The sequence below is a fragment of the Trachypithecus francoisi genome, unplaced genomic scaffold (assembly GCF_009764315.1).
Source record: "Trachypithecus francoisi isolate TF-2019V2 unplaced genomic scaffold, Tfra_2.0 Lachesis_group16, whole genome shotgun sequence".
Lineage (NCBI taxonomy): Eukaryota > Metazoa > Chordata > Mammalia > Primates > Cercopithecidae > Trachypithecus > Trachypithecus francoisi.
This window is the reverse complement of record NW_022681461.1, coordinates 92,131,349-92,146,357: the sequence shown is the minus strand read 5'-3', so window position 1 is coordinate 92,146,357 and position 15,009 is coordinate 92,131,349. Positions and strand designations below refer to the sequence as shown.

The following is a 15,009-nucleotide window of genomic DNA, read 5'->3' as shown; positions in this document are numbered from 1 at the left end:
CGGCTAGTTTTTGTATTTTTAGTAGAGATGGGGTTTCACTGTGTTAGCCAGGATGGTCTCGATCTCCTGACCTCGTGATCCGCCCGTCTCGGCCTCCCAAAGTGCTGGGATTACAGGCTTGAGCCACCGCGCCCGGCCCAAATGGCCAAGTCTTGATACCAAATGAGTTGTACATATAATTGGTATTGAAGAAGTTTAGGAGAAGGATTTCCATGAGAAAGAAAAGCTTCCAGATATGGTAGAATGTGAGCCAAATCCTTAAAATGAAGGGTGGGAGGGAATGGGGAGAACATTCCAGATACCTTCCCAGTGAGTAAGCCAAAACTCAGGGTATATTCGGCATGTGACGGGAATGTGGTTGGATAGGTAGAAAGGAACTTTGGGGGTTTTTGGTTGTTTTTTATTTTTGTTTTTTTCTGAGACTGAGTCTCACTCTGTCACCCAGGCTGGAGTACAGTGGCGCAATCTCTGCTCGCTGCAACCTCCGCCTCCTGGGTTCATGGCGATTCTCCTGCCTCAGCCTTCCAAGCAGCTGGGATTACACGCACACACCACCATGCCTGGCTAATTTTTGTGTTTTTGTAGAGACAGGGTTTCACCATGTTGGCCAGGCTGGTCTCGAACTCCTGACCTCAAGTGATCTGTCTGCCTTAGCCTCCCAAAGTGCTGGGATTACAGGTGTGAGCCACTGCGCCTGGCCAGTAGAAAGGAACTTTGAACGCCACATTAAAGAATTTGGGGCCGAGCACAGTGGCTCACACCTGTAATCCCAGCACTTTGGAAGGCTGAGGCAGATGGATCACGAGGTCAGGAGATCTAGACCATCCTGGCTAACACGGTGAAACCCCTTCTCCACTAAAAAATACAAAAAATTAGCCAGGCGTGGTGTTGGGCACCTGTAGTCCCAGCTACTCAGGAGGCTGAGGCAGGAGAATGGCATGAACCTGGGAGGCGGAGCTTGCAGTGAGCTGAGATTGCACCACTGCACTCTAGCCTGGGCAACAGAGCAAGACTCGGTCTCCAAAAAAAAAAAAAAAAGAATTTGGATTTATCCTGTAGACAGTAGGGAGCCACTGAAGATATTTTAGTAGTAGAGTGACTTGTTGAAGGAAGTTGAGGAGATTACTCTTGTGCCTGTATATGTGATAGCTGGGAACCAAGAGACAATGAAGGTAAGAAAACTAAGTTAGAAGACTATATAAATCAGAGGAGAGGTAATACAGGCCTGAATTTGGAGGATAGAGTAGGGATATGAACTGGAGAGGCAATAGAAGAAGTGGTTAAAAATACTGACTCTAGAATCATAGAGGTCTTTATCTGAGTCCCAGCTTAGACATTTACTGACTGAGTTACATTGGGAAGATTATTTAATATCCCTGAGCCTCAGATTTCTCATTCATGAAGAATAATAACACCTAGCTTAGAGAGTGGTTATATGGATTAAATGAGATAATGTAAGTAAGTGTTTAGCATAGTAGTGGAAACATAGTAAAAACAAGAAATTATTGGGCCGGACATGGTGGCTTATGCCTGTAATCCCAGCATTTTGGGAGGCCAAGGCGGGCGGATCATGAGGTCGGGAGATCAAGACCATCCTGGCTAACACGGTGAAACCCCATCTCTACTAAAATACAAAAAAATTAGCCAGGTGTGGTGGCGGGCGCCTGTAGTCCCAGCTACTCAGGAGGCTGAGGCAGGAGAATGGCGTGAACCCAGGAGAAGGAGCTTGCAGTGAGCAGAGATCACGCCACTGCACTCCAGCCTGGGCAACAGAGCAAGACTCTGTCTCAAAAAAAAAAAAAAAGGAATTATTAAGTCAATGCCCGAAACATTGGAAGGAAGACTCAGCATGACTTGGTAATTGTATGAATGTAAAGAGAGTCCAGATGACTCTTTTGTTTTCAAGTACAGGCAGTCCAAAGAGACCTAATTTGAAATTTAAAAAATTGATTTGGTTTTAGATGTGTTGAATTTGAGGTAATAGTAAGTATCTGACAGGCTATTGGAGATTTGATTCTGGAAGTTCAGGAAGAATATAAGATTTGGAAATCAACAGCAAAGATAATGGGAAGTACTAAAGATTGTTCAGATTGAAAAGACTTCAGATCTGAACCTTGCTGTAAATTTGCATTTAATATGGGCCAGGTATTTTTTTTTTTTTTTTTTTTTTTTGAGATGGAGTCTCACTCTGTCGCCCAGGCTGGAGTGCAGTGGCCAGATCTCAGCTCACTGCAAGTTCCACCTCCCGGGTTTACGCCATTCTCCTGCCTCAGCCTCCCGAGTAGCTGGGACTACAGGCGTCCGCCATCTCGCCCGGCTAGTTTTTTGTTTTGTTTTTTTTTTTTAGTAGAGACGGGGTTTCACCATGTTAGCCAGGATGGTCTCGATCTCCTGACCTCGTGATCCGCCCGTCTCGGCCTCCCAAAGTGCTGGGATTACAGGCTTGAGCCACCGCGCCCAGCCTGGCCAGGTATTGTTTTATTAAACAACGAAGAAGGAATTATCTAAGAAGCAGAACTAGGAGGATTAGTTTACAGAAGCCAAAAGGGGCCAGGTATGATGGCACTGCCTATAATCTCAGATTTCTCATTCATGAAGGATAATGTTCAAATGTTATAAGAAACCCTGTCTCTACCAAAACCACAAAAATATAGCTGGCTGTGGTGGCATGCACCTGTAATGCCAGCTACTTGGGAGGCTGAAGAACGAAAATCACTTTAACCTGGGAGGTGGAGGTTACAATGAACCAAGATCAGCCACTGCACTCCAGCCTGGGTGACAGAGCAAAACTGTCTTAAATGTCTCAAAAAAAAAAAGAAAAGCCAAAGGGAAAGAGGAGTTGAATAGGAAAGGATGATTGCTGATAGTGTCGGATGATTCCAATATTATAAGTTAAAAAATTACAACTGCTTCACACAGCTCAAATGTTATAAGAAAAAAGATTTCTGGTGGTTAAGAAACGATGAAGGAGAGAGTAGAGAGAGAATTTTAAGAGTCCATTTGTTAAGGAATTTTGGTATCAAGGCTGGGTGTGGTGGCTCACACCTGTAATCCTAGCACTTTGGGAAGCCTAGGCAAGCAGATCGCTTAAGCTCAGGAGTTCAAGACCAGCCTGGGCAACATGGCGAAACCCTGTCTCTACTAAAAAATACAAAAAATAGCCAAGCATAGTGGTGCATGCCTGTAATTCCAGCTACTCGAGAGGCTGAGGCACGAGAATCGCTTGAACCCAGGAGGCAGAGGTTGCAGTGAGCCGAGATCACGCCACTGCACTCCAGCCTGGGTGACAGAGCAAGACTCAAAAAAAAAAAAAGAATTTGGTGTTGAAAAAAGAAAGAGAGGACTATCTGACTCTGACGTCCTTGGATTGACATGCAGTGATATCCTCTGCTTTCTGGTACCCTGACATTCCACCTCTCACCCATACCCCGTTATGGGGTTCTCAAAGACTTTGGCCTCTGTGGATCTGAGCAATACCACTCAAGCTCCTACAGCAGGTGCCACTGTTTTTAACAGCTTTATTGAAATATAATTGACATATCTACATTTCACCATTTAAAGTATACAATTCAATTGTTTTAGTATATTCACAGAGTTGTGCAACTATGACTGTAGTCTAATTTTGGAACATTTCATCATTCCCAAAAGAAACCCCACACCCATTAGCAGGCACTCCCCATCTCTCTGCCTCTCCAGCCTCTGGCAGCCACTGATCTACTTTTCGTCTCTATAGATTTGCCTTGTCTGGACATATCGTGTAAATGGCATGAAACAATATGTGACTTTCTGTGTTTCTTCTTTTACCGAGCATGTTTTCAAGGTTCATCCATTTTGGAGCATTTATCAGGACTTCATTCCCTTTTATTGCTGAATTAATTCATTTTGTGTACCACCTTTTATTTATCCCTTCTGTTGATGAACATTTTGGTTGCTTTGCTCCTAGTTTTTGACTATTACGAGTAATGCTACTAGGAATACTCATATACAAGCTTCTGTGTGGATGTTTTTTGTTTCTTGTAGGTATACACCTAGAAGCAGAATTGCTGGGGTCATATGGTAACTCTAACTTTTTGAGAAACTGCCAGAACTGTTTTCCAAAGTGGTTGCGCCATTTTACAGTGCCCTCAGCAATGTGTGAGAGTTCAGTTTCTACACATCATTGTCAACATGTGTGACTGCTTGCCTTTTTTTATTTTAGCCATTCTAGTGGGGTCAAGTAGTATCTCACTTTAGTTTTGATTTGTACTGCCTAATGATTAATGATGTTAAGCATTTGTTTATGTAAGTACTTGTTGACCATTTGTGTGTCTTCTTTGGGGAAATGTTTATTCAAATCCTTTGCCCAGCCAGGCATGCTGGCTCATGCCTGTAATCCCAGTACTTTGGGAGGCCGAAGCAGGAGGATCACTTGAGCTCAGGAGTTTTGGACCAGTCTGGGCAACATAGTGAGACCCCCATCTCTACAAATAATACACACACATACACACACACAAATCCTTTGCCCATTTTTATTTATTTACTTATTTATTTTTTTGAGACAGGTTCTCACTCTGTCACCCCGGCTGGAGTGCAGGAGTGCAATCTTAGCTCACTGCAACCTCTGCCTCCCAGGTTCAAGCACCTCTTGTGCCTTAGCCTCCCAAGTAGCTGGGATTACAGGTGTGCACCATCACACCCAGCTAATTTTTGTATTTTTTTGGTAGATATGGGTTTCACCATGTTGGCCAGGCTGGTCTCGAACTCCTGACCTCAAGTGATCTGCCCGCCTTGGCCTCCCAAAGCTCTGGGATTACAGGTGTGAGCCACCATGCCCGGCCCCCTTTGCCCATTTAAAAATTTGATTATTTGTCTTTTTATTACTGAGTTGTAAGGGTTTTGAAATATATTCTGGATAGAAGTCCTTTATCAGATATATGATCTGCAAATTTTCTCACATTCTGTGGGTTGTCTTTTGACTCTCTTGATTGTGTCCTTTGAAGAACAAAAGTTTTAAATTTTTATGAAGTCTAGTTTTTTTTTTTTTTTTTCTCATTTTGCCAGCAGGAAGTCAAAGTTTTTCTGTTTTTTCCTTTTGTCACTTGTATATTTTATATCATGTCTAAGAATGTGTTGCCTAATTCTAGGTTATGAAGAATTACTTCTTTGTTGCCTAAGCTTCTTTTTTTTAGATATGGAGTCTCGCCCTTGTTGTCCAGGCTGAGGTGCAGTGGTGCAATCTCGGCTCACTGCAACCTACACCTCCTGGGTTCAAGTGATTCTCCTGCCTCAGCCTCCCGAATAGCTGGGGTTACAGGTGCCCACCACCACACCCAGCTAATTTTTGTATTTTTAGTAGAGATAAGGTTTCACCATGTTGGCCAGGCTGGTCTTGAACTCCCGACCTCAGGTGATTGGCCCGCTTCGGCCTCCCAAAGTGCTGTGATTACAGGTGTGAGCCACCGTGCCCGGTCGCCTAAGCTTCTTTTTAATAGATTTTTTTTTTCCACATGAAAAACAGTCTTGTCTTCCAAGCTTATTTAGTCAAGTCTACCCACCACTTATTCTGATTTACACACAAGGAGCATCTCTTTTTAGATTATTCTTGTTCAACAAGACTTCCATATGCCAAGCATAAGACACCTTCTGAATGCCAAGCACTATGCTAGGTTTTATGGGAAACACAAAATAAAAATGATATTGTCTTATATACTGGATAATGGAGATGCACAGATGACTATAACTCCGACTTTGCAGTCTAGAAGAGATATTAAGGCAGATATGCAAAAGAGAACAATAACCATGTTAAGTGACATGATTTACTTAAAACTTCTCAGGGACTGATTCTAGTTGCTGATGAAGTTCGCCATTAATATGCAATGCAATGAGAAAAGTACAGTATGCTCTTTCTTATAAAGTTATGATCATTGATGTAAAGTTTTGTAATGATGCTACTTGACAATATAAGAAGTTGGCAATCCAATACTGATCCCTCTATTTTTTGTGGAAGTTGTTTTCTTATCTGTAAAATCAACCACCTGCAACCACTGGTTCAGAGGACAGATTATTTCTGGCTCTGGGGTAATCAGAGGAGACTTGATGGAGGAGTTGCTCTGGGCCTGGTAGGTTTGGATAATTTTGAACAGGGCCAAGTGTAACAGGAAGGAGAGTCTGAATGAACAAATGCAGCAGAGTGGAAATGATCTTCTGAAACATGTTTCAAGGATTGCATGATGGGAAACCAAGGTTGAGTGGAGTAGACAGCCAAGGCCGGGCACGGTGGCTCACACCTGTAATCCCAGCATTTTGGGAGGCCGAGGCACGTGGATCACCTGAGGTCAGGAGTTCAAAACCAGCCTGGCCAACATGGCAAAACCCCGTCTCTTCTAAAAATATAAACCTTAGCCGGGTCATGGTTGCGGGTGCCTGTAATCCCAGCTACTCAGGAGGCTGAGACAGGAGAATCACTTGATCCCGGGAGACGGAGGTTGCAGTGAGCCAAGATCACGCCACTGCACTCCAGCCTGGATGACAAGAGTGAAACTAAAAAAAAAAAAAGAGTAGACAGCCGAGATGGATGACCTCTAAAGCCAAAATGAGGCTCAACTTGATTCTCTGGGTAATGAGAAACCATTAAAAGGGCCAGGAGGAGTGGCATGTTGAAGAAAGGTGGTGCTTTAGGGAGATGAATCTGGTAGTACTAAAAAGTAAATTACAAGTAGGGAGACTAGTTAGGAGGTGGTCGAGGTTTATAATGTAACAATATTTGTGTTTTGTTTCTGGCTGGAAAATAATTTGATCTTTCCTCAAAAGCCCTAGATCTTTGGCAGTAGTGGTTAGGAAGTAAGTGGCAAGGTTGTCTGTGATGTAGTGAATTAAGCCAAGCACTAGAGGTCTGAGAGCTGCCACCTTCCATAGGCAACTGAAAACACTGGCTGTCTAGCACAATGCATGTCTTAGCCTCACAGAAATTTCAGACTCAAAGACCCTGGGCCCAGAGCTCTCATGGTAAGAAGCTTGAACTCCAAATGCTTGGTCATGAAGATTAACTTTGCCCTAACCTACAGATGCTTATCCAACCCCGCTTTGTGGTCTGTATCAGCTAGGCAAGAGGAAGGCAGAGTGACACCATTTCCTCACCTTTCAGTGGCTGGCTATGAACAGCAGTCTCCCTCCTTCCTTCCCTTCCTCACTGTTTCCTGCTTTATAGGATCAAGGGGCCATGGCTGCTCAAACAAGTCAAGGCTGGAGATGGATCTTTGTGTCTTTGTGTGTTTTTGTTCTTCTCTCTACAATTGACTCAGCTGAGCATGGTGTCAGTGGACACATGGGTGTCATAGGGAATAGGAGAAACAAGAAAGGAAAAGAAGTTACATCTCTTCCGGATCCTGAGGGATAGCTGTTATGGTCTTGGCCAGTGGTTTCTCCAAAGGCTTCTTTCTAAGGCCCTGAAATCCGAGGGCATGGCTGTGGAGTCCAGATAGTAGTCACCTTGGGAGGAGCCCTAGGCAGGGCTAGTGTTTGGGGACCAACCCCTGCTTGAGACTATCTCTGTGTTCAAGCGTAGCAGCAGGGAGCAGTGACACGAAGTGGACAGAGACCTCACCGCAACTTCCTGTACAACTGGCTCTAGCTAGTTTCTTCCTTTTTTCCTTATTCCCACAGAATTGGCCCAGAACCTGAGGAGGGTGGAGCAGGAAAGGAGCAGAGGACTCTGTAGGTCTCCAAGCAGAACTGAGATTTTTCTCTGGCCTAGGAGAGACCACTGTCCCCTGCCTTCCTTTCCCTGGGAAGACAGGCTTCCTGGCCTTTCAGCCTGGCTAGAGGGATTGTGTCTCCACACAAACGCAGCTGGACCCAGCTGAGCACTGACTGAGAACCGATGTATGTGAGAAGGGCCAGTTCTACTTCAGCCATAGCGAGTAGACCTCTGAAGACCCAGGGAACTGAATTGAATACCGTGTTAGGAAGAGGGCCTGCAGCCTCCAGGTCCTTAAGACTTACCACCCCAGTGTACAGAAGCCTGCCTAGCGCCCTGTCTCTCTAGGAAGGCCAGTGCTAAGACTCGTGGGCCATCCACCAGGACTGAGTTCAAGTTACTGCTGGCAGAATGGTGACTGGTCCCTGCAGCCTCCCTTCTGGGCTTCAGGAATCCCCTCCCAGGCTGACTGCCCCACCCTGAGGCTAGTCTGGAATCCTGGTTAGAGGAAAAAGCTGCAAAACAGAGTCATTCACAATGGGCAAAAAGAGGAGGGAGAGGTTTCTGGTTAAGATATAAAAGGAGGAGCCTAAAGAAGAAAGGAAGCTCCAAGGCTCTGCCCAGACATCTTCCCTGAGACGCCTAAGGACAAAAGAGGAGCTAGACACAACTCTCCCCATTTTTCCTTTGCCGTCTTGAGAGTTCTCCATCTTCCAGCACTGACTGCCCTCTGTGGCTGGCTCCTTTCTCTACCCTCCCCCTTCCCTAGGCTAAAGGGCCCACAGGGAATGGAAGGGAGGGAGGCTGAGTGGCTGTGCTGTGGGCCTGCCTGCTCCTTTCCCTTCCCCCTTCCCTTAGCAGCAACGTCACCGCATCACCAGCAGCCGCGGCAGCAGCACGGAGACTGGGGCTGGGATTGCGCAGCCTCCCTGCATTAGCAACGATGCCATTGTATTAGCAGAAATCAGATCTTAGGAAATCGGTCCAGTTCCCCTGTGTGGTCCCGTGGAACAGTGTCTCAGCTGGAACTGTCGAGGTAGAGCTTGGTCGGAGTGCAAAAGGGACAGACACATCAGGGGTCCAGCTCAAGGCTCCTGACAAAGGTATGGCTCAGGGAGCTGGGGGAGGGGCAGGGCAGAGATGCTAGGATACTGATCAGCACATTTGGGCCCTGGCTTCTGAGGGTTGGCTTTGTCTTTCCAAAAGGGAGAGGGGGACGGTGCAGGGGGGATAAAGGGGGGAACGTGCGGGAGCACAGCATTAGACAAGCTCATCCATGCATACATTTGGGCTATGGTGCAGAGATGGGGAAAAGCCAAGGCTTGGGCTAATGCCATTTATGCTATTTTGTCAAGAAGCAGATCTCATCCTTCCTTTTTGGGCATTTCTAATGAAGCTTCTAGTATGGGTCAGGGATGGGGGAGTCAGATCTAGAAACAAAGGCTTAATGGGAGGAGACACCCCTACAGCTACTGTAAGTTTATGATGGAGAACATGCAAGGATCCATGCAGCTTTCAAGAGAAGGGGCTGGGAAGCCTTTCTGTCCACACACACATACATACATACATACATGCACATAGCTATACATGCACATAGACACACATACTGTATCTGCTGGTGCTATGGGAGCCACCAGGCTCCAGGTAAGGATGGAGTAAGAAAACAGGGTGCCCCACAGTGTATGGCAGGGGCAGGGACAGTCATTGTAATGCCTAGGGCACCTGACCTGTTACAATAAGCCTTCAAGAAGAGACCTAAGTGTAAGCTAACACTCCCAAATCTACCCTCCTACCCTTCTCCCTTTGATCCTACCCAGGAGAGGACCAGTCAGGAAAAGGGTTATCAGTCCTACAGAGGCATCTTATCAGGATCTCAAGTCAAGGTCAGATTGCTAGAGAAGAGCAATTGAAGACCATTGTCTTCCCCGTCTTTATTCAGAAGGCCAAAAAAGAGGGAAGGGGTTCTATGACTGGCAGAAAGACATTGATGACCAAAGCTAGAGGAAATCTTTTTTCTGGGGTTTTCCTGCCCAGAGTTGCCCCATTGCTGAGCAGGTAGGAAGAGTTCCCTAAATTCCCATTTCCACACCTGTAATCCCAGCACTTTGAGAGGCTGGGGTGGGAGGATCACTTGAGCCTAGGAGTTGAGACCAGCCTGGGCAACATGGTGAAACCCTGTCTCTACAAAAAATGTAAAAATTAGCCAGGCATTGTGGTGTGCACCTGTAGTCCCAGCTACTAAGGAGGCTGAGGTGGGAGGATCACTTGAGCCCAGGAGTTCAAGGTGCAGTGAGCTATGATTGCATCACTGCACTCTAGCCTAAGCAACAAAGCTAGACTCTGTCTGTAAAAAATAATTGTAAAAAAATTCCCACTTCTAATAACCACCTTGATAGAGGGTTCGAAAACATAGGATAATAGGAGACAGTAGTGCCATGTTGTGCAAATAATATAGTTGAGGAATACACTGGATAGTTATGGGAGTGTATTTGTTCCCAGGAAGTGTCTAGGAATGTGAACCACAGAGCAGGGAAAAATGAGACTTGAGACCATGTATGGGGCAGGGAGATGAGGGCTGGGAACTGGGGCAGGAGGTGGGATTGACAAGTGTGATCAGAGCCTGGGGACAGTATGAAAGGGACTGTAGGTTCATAGAATAGAGAGGCAGATAGACATAACCTGTGTAAATGGAAGCTGAAATGTGGGTCTACCCAGGACAGGTAGGATGCAGCTGCTCTGGGAGCAGAGTAATTGCAAGGACTTTAGGAAGAGGGTGTGGCCCCGATCATTTTCTTTGGAAGGCCATTGTAGTGGAAATAATTACAAATTGGGTAGACCTGGGAATGAATCCCATCTCAGATGTATAAATATGGTCAAACTACTTATACACTCTAAGCTTTGGTTTTCTCATCTTTATAATGGGAAGGATTATGCCTACTTAAAAATGTTACAGTACATTTAGAGATGATGTATGTAAATTAATGGCATATAAGTGTTGAATAAATGATCATTTATAGTATTATAATAGGACAAGAGACACCCATTTGGGACAAGGGCCAGGAAAGAGGCTCTCATAGAAAGCTTTTCCTGATTTTGGAGAGCACGACTTCATAACTTTATACTGGCTGAGACCACCATTCCACTCTACCTGGTAGGCATAGCTAGAGGGCTCATCTTCTGAAAGAGCTGTCTTCTACTTTCCTCTTATTCTGAATCCTCTGTTTCTTCCCCATCCTCATCTTCCATGTCTCTCCATTTAGTCAGGGCAGAAAAAGTCTGAAATGAGCTCTTCCAGCTCAGTGTTTTCTCTTCACCTTCATTAGAGGGGATGGGCCACTTGTCTTGATGTAGAAAAAGTCACTCCCAGGAAAGGAGCCTGAGATACACTCTCAGTAAATGTTCTCTGTGGTGTCATATGTACAGTTTACTCTTTTTTTCTTTTTTTTTTTTAAGATGGAGTCTCGCTCTGTCACCCAGGCTGGAGTGCAGTGGCACGATCTCAGCTCACTGCAAACTCTGCCTCTTGGGTTCAAGTGATTCTCCTGCCTCAGCCTCCCAAGTAGCTGGGATTACAGGAGCGTGCTACCACACCCAGCTAATTTTTGTATTTGTAGTAGAGACGGGGTTTCACCATGTTGGCCAGGACGTTCTCAATCTCTTGGCCTCATGATCCGCCTGCCTCGGCCTCTCAAAGTGCTGGGATTACAGGCGTGAGCCCCCATGCTGGGTCTACTCATTATATTCTTAACTGATCAAGAAAAAAGGTCAAAAGTTAGGATTCCTGAGTCTCATCTTAATTCTGTTATTTATTCACTGAGTGGTCTTGGGCAAGTCATTTCATTTTTCTGAGTGTAAATTTCCTTATTTTTGAAAATGAAGATGGCTCCGCCTCATTTGGTAAGTTTATGTAAGGATCAGTAAGATATGACATACATAAAAAGTGCCTTGTAAGTAAATGTGAACCAGGTGGGCAAAGCATGAGTACAAAATCTCATGAGATGCCTGGAGAACTTCCCCTTAGATGGCTGAATTGGAATTGTCTATGGAGGAGCCATTGCTGGGCATTTCCCTTGGTTGTGTGGAGATCAAAAAAGAATAAGATCTCTGAGATACAGAAGTATAAAATAAAATGAAATCAATCAGTAAAAGAGCTTGACAGTTAAAGTAGGATTCAATACAACCTAAATGTAAAAGCTAAAACTATACAGCTTTTAGAAGAAAACCATAGGTACATTTCTTTATGATCTTAGGACAGGTAAAGATTTCTTAGGATACAGAAAGATTTAACCATAGAGAAACAAACTGATAAATTGATCAATTTAAATTTAATAAATTAAAAACTATTTATCAAAAAACACAGTTAAGAAAACAGACAAGCCACAGGCTGAGAGAAAATGTTCATGAGACATATTATTTGACAGAGGACTTGTATCCAGAATGTTAAAACTCCTATAATTCAATCATAAAAAGACTAATAACTCAGGTTCTTTTAATGGGAGAAGTAGTCAACAAATAACCAGGCACCTACTGTGTTCAAGCACAGAGTTCACTGTATTGTAGTCTCCAGCCTTGGAACCGTGCTCCAGTCTGGGAGATAGATATGTCAACGTCACATTACAACTGTTAGTGCCCTCCAGCCAAGGGCTCCGTCATCTCCCACACTCATGTGTCCTTTGTCTCTGATTTAGAGTCAGCTTTCTGCATTCTGTATCTGTGCATCAGGTTTTCCATATTAATGCATGTATTTCCTAGTAATGGTTTTGTAGGCAGAATCATACCTTCTTTTATGTGATACTTGTGAATGCCTCTTGAAAATGCTTTAAAAAGGAAGAAAAGGTACTCGTTGAAGGTCAGTGATGGCTACAACCCATAAGTACCCCTAAAATTACTGCTATCCACGTAAGAAAGTTCTCCATACTCCTTTTAGTCCAGGCTTTGAGATTATGGCCAGGACTCCAGGGGAAACCTAGTATGTATGAAAGGAGAAACCCCCTCAAAGAAAAAAAAATTGTTTAGGCCCGGCATGGTGGCTCACACCTGTAATCCTAGCACTTTGGAAGGCCAAGGCAGGTGGATCACTTGAGCCCAAGAGTTCGAGACCAGCCTTGGCAACATGGAGAAACCATATCTCTACAAAAAATACAAAAATTAGCTAGGCGTGGTGGCACACGCCTGTGGTCCTAGCTACTCAGGAGGCTGAGGCTACAGTGAGGCTGCAGTGAGCCATGATCGTACCACTGCACTCCAGCCTGGGTGACAGAGTGAGAACCTGTCTCAAAAAAAAATTTTTTTTTGCTTAAATTTTTAAATTGCTTAAAAATTGCAAAAAATGGGTATTACATACAAATTAGAAAATACAACTGAAGCAAAAAAAAAAAAAAAAATTAAAAATAATCCAAATCACTCAACAGAGATAGGCACTAGTAACAGTTTATTGCACATTACAGATTTTCTTCTATGCGTACAGATATGTTTATTTACAAAAATGGTGACAAACACCCGGCTAATTTTTGTATTTTTAGTAGAGATGGGGTTTCAACATGTTGGCCAGGCTGGTCTTGAAGTCTTGACCTCAAGTGATCCGCCCGCCTCAGCCTCCCAAAGTGCTGGGATTACAGGCATGAGCCGCCATGCTTGGCCTGATTTCAAGACATTCTATTTCTATGGATTTGCCTATTCTGGACATTTCATATAAATGGAATCATACAACATCATAAAAGCCCTTTGGGACTGGCTTCGATTATGCCCAAATTTTTGGCTACTGTGAATAATGCTGTTATGAACATTTGTGTACAAGCTTTAGTGTGAACATATGTTTTCATTTTTCTTGGGTATATACCCAGGAGTGCAGTTGCTGGGTCATGTCATGACACTATGTTTAACATTTTGAGAAACTGTCAGACTTTTCCAAAGTAACTGCACCATTTTATAATACCCCCGGCAATGTTTCAGGGTTCCCGTTTCTTCATATCATCATCATTTGCTGGTGGTTATTGTCTGTATTTCTTATTTTATCCATCCCAGATGGAGAGAAGTAGTATCTCGTTGCAATTTTTATTACTCTAATGACTAATGATGTTGAACATCTTTTCATGTGCTGGTTAGCCCCTTGTATGTCTTCTTCAGAGAAACGCCTATTCAGACTGTTTGCCCCGTTTTAAACTGGATCATATGTCTTTTTTTCTTTTTGAGACAGAGTCTCACTCTGTCGCCAGGTTGGAGCGCTGTGGCATGATCTCAGCTCACTGCAACCTCCAACTCTCTGGTTCAAGCGATTATCCTGCCTCAGCCTCCTGAGTAGCTGGGATTACAGGCACGCACTACCACACCCAGCTAATTTTTATATTTTTAATAAAGACGGGATTTCACCATGTCGGCCAGGGTGGTCTCGATCTCCTGACCTCATGATCCTCCTGCCTTAGCCTCCCAAAGCATTAAGATTACGGGCATGAGCCACCGAGCCCAGCCTCGAGTGTCTTTTTATTGTTGAGTTGTAAGAGTTCTTTATATATTCTGATTAGAAGTCTTTCATCAGGTATATGAGTTGCAAATATTTTCTCCCATTTTATGGATTGTCTTTTCACTTTCTTGGTGGTATCCTTTGAAGCACAAAAGGTTTTGGTTCTTACGGAGTCTAATTTATGTTTTTTCTTTTGTCACTTGTGCCTTTGGTGTCATATCTAAGAAACCATCACCTAATCCAAGATAACAAAGATTTACTCCTATGTTTTCTTCTATAACCCTTACTCTTGTAGCTCAGACTCTCTTAATGTCTGCCCTTCTACATCTCTACCCATTAGCCCAATAAACACACAAAGGCTTGGAAGCTCAACAGAGGAGCCTACCTTCCTCTCAGAAAGGCGGGGGGAGGAAGCAAGATTGTAAATAATAATTGCTGCTTAAATTTAACACAATTGTATATTAATACCTTGTCCCTCATACATATACTTAGCCATATTTTTTTACGCATTGTTTGTTCATGTCCTTGAATATATGTGACTTGCCTCAGCCCTTACCACATTCCACATGATGAGCTGGGACCCTATGGTCTAAATGAGTTAAATTTTAAGAAAATGATGGTGTCAAGGATTCTGTTAAATGATGAATGAGAGAAAGGCAATGGGGGATTTAGACTCAGGGTGAGTGAAAAGGAAAAATAGGAATAAAAAAAGAAGGGAAATGAATGAATTTGAAACATTACATGTGAGGAGTCGAAGGGAATGAAGACTGTTGCAACCTGAACGTGGAAACACAGCAGACTAGAACTTGAGCAGGCCACACTGCCATGGTGCAGCCAAGAGACCAGAGAAGCTCAGGATGGGTTCTGTGTCCTT

At 44.0% G+C, this 15,009-nt stretch overlaps 1 protein-coding gene across 3 annotated transcripts in view; it reads left to right on the top strand.

The window, feature by feature from the left end:
* RUSC2 (RUN and SH3 domain containing 2) overlaps positions 1-15,009 on the top strand; it is a 70,862-nt gene that overhangs the window by 39,541 nt on the left and 16,312 nt on the right. The window contains exon 1 of one of the 3 annotated variants that reach the window (XM_033238167.1): positions 8,537-8,778. The exons of the other annotated variants lie outside the window; for them this stretch is intronic. The gene's annotated coding sequence lies outside the window, so the exon portion shown is untranslated. Of the gene's footprint in view, positions 1-8,536; positions 8,779-15,009 lie in introns of those variants that run through there. 3 annotated transcript variants of the gene reach the window in all.